This window comes from Oratosquilla oratoria, chromosome 14, assembly GCF_046742065.1.
Source record: "Oratosquilla oratoria isolate Oo_2021 chromosome 14, ASM4674206v1, whole genome shotgun sequence".
Taxonomy (NCBI): domain Eukaryota; kingdom Metazoa; phylum Arthropoda; class Malacostraca; order Stomatopoda; family Squillidae; genus Oratosquilla; species Oratosquilla oratoria.
Genome location: NC_134790.1, coordinates 17,138,855 through 17,147,151, shown reverse-complemented (window position 1 = coordinate 17,147,151; position 8,297 = coordinate 17,138,855).

The window sequence follows — 8,297 nt, the reverse complement described above, 5'->3', positions numbered from 1 at the left end:
CGATCATTTCCTTATATACTTCAAGTCTACAAAATTCTTCTCTCTCTTCCGTAAACATTCCTCTTGCTAGTTATAATGAACAAAAATACAGGTGTTTTTATTTTTTTTTTATTTGCAAGCATGGCAAGGAAAACTGAGAACATAGAAATATAGAGGGAAATTATGTATTATACACCACACACTTGATGCATCATACATCTTTGATCCCACAATGTTGACAAGTTTCATTCGTCCATGGTTTTAGAAGTGTACATGTAGGCTTGCAATAATTATATTGATAGTACATTATGCAATATCAGGGTGTTTTTTCCTTGCGCTGTCGAGGAGAGGGCTTTCAGTTTAGAGATGATTAAACAACGAAATCGATTTGCGTTTGAAATGTCGTTTGAAAATGTCGTTTGAAAATGTTTGAAAATGTCGTTTCGGCTGGGTGTTGGATCCGTGCTGCATCCTTCCGAGGCTTCGGATGCAGCCTCCGTCTTTGCCTCATGAAACCACTTTTCATTGCAACCATGTCATCACGTCTTCTGCATGACTGTGGTAATAATTCTTACCTGCGCTTGTTCTGGAGATAACGCCATCCCGTCCTTGACGACCAGTATCCTTATTCTAGCGTTTTTAGAGCTGTTGTTCACGACAACAGTGTGTACTGAACTTAAGGGCGGAGTCACATACAACTGGCTGCACTCAACAGGACCAATCCTGCCCACGATCATCATCTCTATCCAACATTTTCTTAAGCGCTATATCAAAATATTCAAGATGATGTCTACTAACCTTTTAAGACTTGAGCTCGCCTTCCACATTGTAAAGAAGGACAGTCTTTTGCTTTACAAATAGAAAAATGCAAAAAATATTGCACAAAGTTTGTAGACCACTTGCGAAATATGTTGTTCTGCAAATACCTTACTCATATTTATGAAAATATCATGAGTTATAAGTACAATACACAATTATGTATGCAAATGCGTTAGATTATAATGATATATATGTAGAATATTTAAGATAAAACGTAAATTTAATCCATAAAACATACATGGATAAAGTAAGGTATCGGTTGAATTAAAAATAAATGTACACTTCCTAAAGTCCAGGTTACTCTCGGTACGATTATCTTCCATACGAGTTATCATATAACCCTTCAAAATATTATTTGCTGTTTTTATAAATGACAAAACACATTTAATTTGTGACCTCTTAACTTGCAATATTCCAATAATACGGCTTGATAGGGTTCAACAAGTCTATATTACTTTTTGTAAGGTGTATAACAATTATTGATTTTTTACACACTTTATTGTTGAAATACATAATGCTATAAACGAGTCTTCTGTAATATTGACGTTGCTCAACATTTACGAGTTTTATTTTTATGTTTGCTTAAATTTCAAAGCCATATCTCATAATTCCCGATTTTGAGTACATATTTGTTTTACAACTTGTCATAGCCTGACAGTGCTAAATAAGCCAAAGAAATCTGAGCAGATAGTATTTAGGCAAAGGTGAAAATTTGGGTCATCACCGACGTATGTGTCGACGATCGTGAATTCCGTCACACGAACTGGCAGGGCAGGTGAACACGCCCTGACAGGCCAAATCACAAGGTTTCCTAATGCCGTCTTTGGGTCACCTCCCCGCTTGGCCAGACGTCGGAAGTGCACGGTTCAATCGAGGTCTAGTGTTGTTTGTGAGACTCGACCCGGTCTTGGATAGCACCAGAGCAACTGTAACTTGTCACACTCAGCTCTCACATCTTGTACAAAATATGGCTCTTGGCCTACACACTATCACTGTCTCTTTTCAGCCACCGATTTAATTAATCAAGACGTGGTAGTAACAGAGTACCATTAACCATTAAATAGGATTGATTAATCACACTAAACCACTGCACGTCTCGTTATCACACACTGGATTAATATCAACTACCCTACTACTGGTCACAGTTACGCTATATAAATGCTGACACCTCCGAGATCCTTTTATCATTCTGTCCTACCCACATCCCACTAGCACTCTTTATTTTCACACCTAATCCTTATCGAAGTCGTCTTTGACTATCGCAAGAAGCGAATCGGCGATCTCCTGAAGCTCTTCCTTGGACAGCTTCGACAAAAGTTGTCTGTCTCTCTCCGTAGGCATAAGCGCCTTCATTTTCTGACTAGTGAAAATGACGGAGAAATGTGAGGAGAGGTTGGTGGTCTCAGTCGATTGGAGCATCATATATTGATCACCAGTCAGATCTTCAATCCAATAACGGCATTGTAAACATGTTCCATTCGCAATCTGATAGCCTAAAAGAAAAAATAGCAGAAGCATACGTCATTACTTGCGTGTTCAGATAAAAACCCTAACCTCCCATGGGATTTAATGACATCAAACCATAAGAAATACAACAGTATCTTCAAACAATTATCATCAACACTTCTATACTCACTTCCCCTCTAGGAAAAACAAGGAGCCCAGGAGTCGGTCGGTGAGTTCACTCAGCCGTACTCTCTCCTCATCCGAAATGCTGTCGAGATTCTTTCCATCAATGGTGACTAGATATATGACCTTAACGTTATTCTTAGCTAACGTCCTCACCATCCTCTCATAGCCAGTGGCATTCACTGTCGTACTGAGCAGATACAAACCTTTATATTTCCTGGCAAAGAAAAGACTCAAACACATGAAGAGTCAAGAATGGGATTGCCTCTCACTAAATTCACATACGAGTAACTCCGTGAGAGAGTGACCCAAGCGCCACGGGCAGCCAGGGGCCGTATACACAAAACTTGTTAGCACTAACAAATAGCTGTTAAGGGTAACAAATTCCTGTTAAGACTAACATTTAGCTGTTAAGCACTAACAGTGATACAGAAAACTTGTTAGGGCCTTAAAAGTACTGTTAAGATAAAAGTGCTGAGGAGGACTATTAAGCTCTTAACAAGTTCCTGTTAGTAGAGAAGATGGCGGAGCAACAACAACTAAAAAGATGACTGCGAGTTTATCGACAGCGACGGGACATATTTAACGAGTACAATGATGACGAACTCATCAAACGCTTCAGAATGAACCGTGCTGGTATAATAAAAATGGCTGATTTAGTGAGGGACAAACTTCAATCCCGAACAGAACGGAATCGACCACTGAGTCCTGAGACGAAGGTGGCAATTACCCTATGATATTTAGCCACAGGTAAAATGCAGCAGTGACGAATTTGGGACCTCGCAAGCATCAATCAGCCGTGTCATTACTCAAACAATTGATGCACTATCATATTGTAACTCAGTTTGTAAAATTCCTATTGACTCGCCAAGAAGTGCAAGTAAAACAAGCAGAGTTCATGGAAAACTGTAGGTTTCCCGGTGTTGTGGGTACCATAGATGGCACAAACATTAGAATTGGGGCTCCAAGTGTCGATGAACATTTATATGTAAACAGAAAACAATACCATAGCATCAACGTGCTTTGTCATGCCTCCCTCTTATCCTTGTGGTTTAAACTTGGCTTGAATCGCCCATTTATCATTATTTTTTCTCCATAATCACGTTGATCAAGAGGAGTGTTTCCTCTTGTGACCAGTTTGGCTTCCTTTTCCTTTTCTGTGTTTCTTCTGCCATGTCTATGTCCTCTGAAATTATTGTTGAGTCTTCTGTCGGAAGATTTGTCTGTGGCACGGCCGCCTGTACAATGCGCCTTCGTCCAAAAATATCTGTCGTTGGTTAATAAGTACTTCTAAAAACCCATACATACGATATCTATGTGCTATCATGATACTTTATTAATAAATTCTGAACAACTGCATTAATAACACTGTTTTATGTGTGCAATTTTTGATAATACGTCCATTTACATGTTCATAAGCTGCTAACTTCAGCGCTGTTTAGCGGTACTTGACAAACAACTGTTTGCTAGCTAACAGTTGTTAGTTAAGCATTGGTGTATAACTTTTAGTGTTTTTCTGTTAGCTAGCAGAGATTGTTAAGGCTAACAAAAAAGTTTTGTGTATACGGCCCCAGGTCCTGATCTCATCCCCCTCTGAGTTAATCGTGGTACTCGTAAAGGGAAACTAATCCAACTCCCACCAGGCGGTGTGGGAAGCCTAGGTCGCCTGGTTGAGCACGATATCGGGGTCTGACGGCCCGTGGCGCTTGGATCACTATCCCATGGAGCTACTTATATATGTGTGTACAGTATTTTTATCATTATTATCATTTTAACATCTAGATCACTCAAGTGGTGCCAGTCCCTTTTGGAATGGGTGAGCGCTTACCTGCTGACATGAAAGTTTGTAATAAACTGTATTGTCCAGTCGATGTCTTCTTCCCGTACACCTTCAATTGTTAGGACAATTTCCTTAAACTCTTTGGTAATTGGTGAAACTAGCATATCTTCGTCATACCAGACCGGAACAATCACACCTGTGGCAAAATTAATTTATTAAAGAGTAATGGAACTCACCGAGGAGCACTTTCGTTTCTTACAGGACAAATTTACTAGACTGGGATACCTAAAATCGTGATAGATAGCAATGTTACATATTCCTATACACTATCTTCTAATGTTTCGGTATGTTTTACTCAGGAACCATACTTCAAGGCTGAAAAACAGATACAGCACATCGTATAATGTGTAAATGCAAATTTTAGCACACGAATTAAGTGACTGTCATACAATCGCTTCTAGGCCTTATATTTCCTATTCTTCATCTTTTGATATCGACAATACTAAAAAATAGTCTTATTGTCACCTACTTAGATGTTTCAGTTCGAGGAAGTTCTGCACCTGGTCCTTGAAGGCAATCATGTCATGTGGCGTGTAGAAACGAAGGAAGAGGAGGACAATGGATTTCGGAAAGGTGATGTCCGAGTTGAAGGGCCCCGCAAATTGATAGATCTTGCAAACGTTATCTGGTTTCGTAAGGTGGCTGACGATTTTACTGCAGCCCTGCTCGTGGTAGGTGTCATAATTAAAAAAACAATTACAGAGTAAGATACCAACTTTACACCTGATGTCTTTTACCTTGTTCAAAACTTTTTCAAGACCAATTACATCCCGGGAGCATTTTTGTAACAGAATATTAAGCGTGCCTGGGAAACATACACTATTCACAGCCAGCAAAGCCTCATGGCATTTGCTGATGCACCACCATGCACTCCTAGGTAGCGCACGTTGCAGGTGTTTAACGAAGGCCAAATGCATCCCACTGTGACTCATCGCCTCCAAATAGGGGTCTATATCGGAACCATCAAGCCCTTTCTCTTCGTGCGAATTCCGCATCAGTTGAGCGAGCTCTTTAGCGTAGTCGGCCAGCAGACCTCTTCGCTGGAATACCCACACAGCCATGAGCAACATATTCCATAACCTGGCTAGACGGCCATCTTGTACCTGCAATATTTTTCTCAAGGACGATTTTTTACCCCCGCCCTTGAGACTGAACACTCGCTGACAAAGTCCAAGGGCTCCCCGATACTCTAGCTGGCTAGTATGAGGGAGAGAATACGCTAAATTTGTACTTGTGGGCACCCATACTTGTTTAGAAGACAAGAATGCCTCGAATATTTCCTTCTGAGGTAACTCCAGATTTCTGCACTTGTTAACAATACGAGTCACTATCATGTGTGGAATTTCCAAGGTTTCGTGGATCACGCATTGTAAGGCTGCATCGTTGAGTTCTTGCATGAAACACTGAATTTTGTCTTCCCTCTCATCCTCTGAAAGATACATCGTTTTCTTTTCATTAACTAGTCGACCGTGAAGCTTTTCCTTTAGTATGTCACTAATTTCTTCAAGTAGCTGAACCAGGGGCATCGATGTCCTGACCCTATCTGGTGCTATACATCCGAGGTAGGTGAACAAAGTCATATACATTGGTATGGGTTCGTTGTGTTCACATGCCTTTTCCAAAATGTCTTCTACAGGTAGTGGGTTTTCACCACTGCCCTTGAAAGCATTATAGTAGTTCTTGATAACTTCCCGTTGCTGAGTGTTTGTAAGTTCAGATACTTTCAGATGGAGACATTTAAGTCCTGCCATAAGACGCATGGCGTCATTCTTGCTTCCTGGCCTCGTGGTCAATAGGATGCGGATGTTGTTAAGATTTCCCATCATCTCAAACAGGTTCTTAAGAAGATCTTTCGTCTCACCACTCGCTTCATCAAAACCGTCAACCATAATAAGCAGCTTCATTTGCAGGGCTGCTCGATGAAGTAGGTTGTCATTCATGCTGTACACTGCTGTCGGCATGCAGGATTTAAGTAAACCTGAAAATGTTTTGCAGGGCGTTTGTTTACACGATATGTGGATGACTAAATCGAAGTCCAAGAGCCCTGCAATATCGCTTTGCTTTTCCAGATACTCGGAAGCAAGATGTGCAAATATCGTTGACTTGCCACAGCCGTTGGGACCTACAATGGTCACGACTTGGGGTAATGCATCAACTCCTGCCGAAGATACCTTCTTAGTCAACAGTTCTTTCATTTCAATGGGAAATAACGCATATTTTGTAGGCCTTGAGCTCTCATCGAACTCGAGTCCAATAGGCACATCCTCACGGAAAAATCCTCCTGCCACAGAGTAGACGGCAATGGGGAAATCCTACTCACCTTCTCAAGGCTGGAGCAATTTTCGTGGGTTCCATCAGTTTTCAGTAGATTTTGAACATGTCCAACCACATCTTCACCGACAATGTCTTGGTTCTGTATTCTGCCTAAATTCTGTTGAATTTCTTGTTCGGTCTCATCTATGTTAGACACGGACCGGCCCAATCCCAACTGAAGGGACTTGAAAGCTGTAAACCCATTGGTAATATAAGACTTTAAGATACTGAACGTCTGGTTCAAAACAGCTTCGTCAGTGAAGTCACGTCCCTCATGTGCTAAGACGTTCCGTAGTTCCTTGATCAAATATAGATTGTAAAAAAGACTTGAATGTTCCTCTGTCGTCCAAGCTGGATCATCTGGCGGAGGAAAGCCACATGCACGCTGCATGATAGCATACTTAAAACTGATATCCACTGATTCAAATGGGGTTCCATTGTCAAGGGCATCTCTCTGTGACTTGTTGAAAAATTTCTTGAGTTGAGTATTACTATATCTAGACGTGAAGTATTCCTTTAGAGATTGCGTGTTCCCTTCGTAACAAGCATCAAAGACAACGTCAAAGAAGCGACCGCCTTCCGATTTGACAGCCAGATTAACCTTTAAGAAGTTGATGTCTTTGCGATTGATTGACAGAGCCATGGCGTCCTATCTCTGTAAATAGATAAATAAATAAATGGAAAAGAACATTAGCATATATTTTTAGTATTTTCTATATACCCACATCCAACAATTAATTAATACCTGTACATACAACAGAACTGCAAAGGGTGAGCACACGCACAAATCTTAAAGAGAACAGCCCGGGTTTGATTCGATTGTGCAATCATCTCGATCAGAACATCCCCATAACCGTTTCAAGGCCGTTGTACCACACCTTGCACATCGAGCGATTTTGTTTCGACTATAACACTAGTTTAGAGGAATCCTTGGACTTAAACGGGGCATGGGCTTTCTTCTGTACAGCTTATTACGCTCAAATAATAGCAGTTTTGCTTAATCACGAAAACCACGTGGTGTATACTCCGCTTACATCACCACCAGACACTCTGGTGCCTTGCCACGTCCGCTCAAATTGCTGAGTTCACATTTTAACAACTCAGCACTTTGACGTCCGAGCGACCACCACTGGCACGCAACGGACATACGAACACACACAAGGATGCCATCAACGACACACACATAACACACGGAAACACACATATTAGCAGCCACCCCCTGGATATATATATATTATAACTTGTGCAAGAATTATATTAGATAACAGTTTGTAACCCCAGAATAATACTGTTGCTACATGCTTATGGTGTCACGTACAACAATTGAAATTGATAAGTGAGTATAGCACCTCAAGAAGTCCTGACCTCATCACTTCCGGGGAACAAAAAGTCCGTGGTTGTCTCGAGGAGCGGGTAGTCGGTGATAGACGCTCTTGTTGCTACAAATGTACATAGTTATTTAAAAAACTTGTGTTTAACAATTTACAAAGACTTGTGTTTAACTAATAAAGACAGAAAACCAGAGTGCGGTTTATAACCCCAGGGGGATATACGAGTGACTAACTTAGTGATTGGAGACTACCAGGAGCAGGATACTCAGGCCTCTGAATAGAACCGTCGTGCTCAACCAATCAATTGAGCAGATAAAGTGGGTGAAACCTCCATATTTCACAAAGCTACTCAAATTGCAACGTACCCATGAAAAGTGTTAACAAAT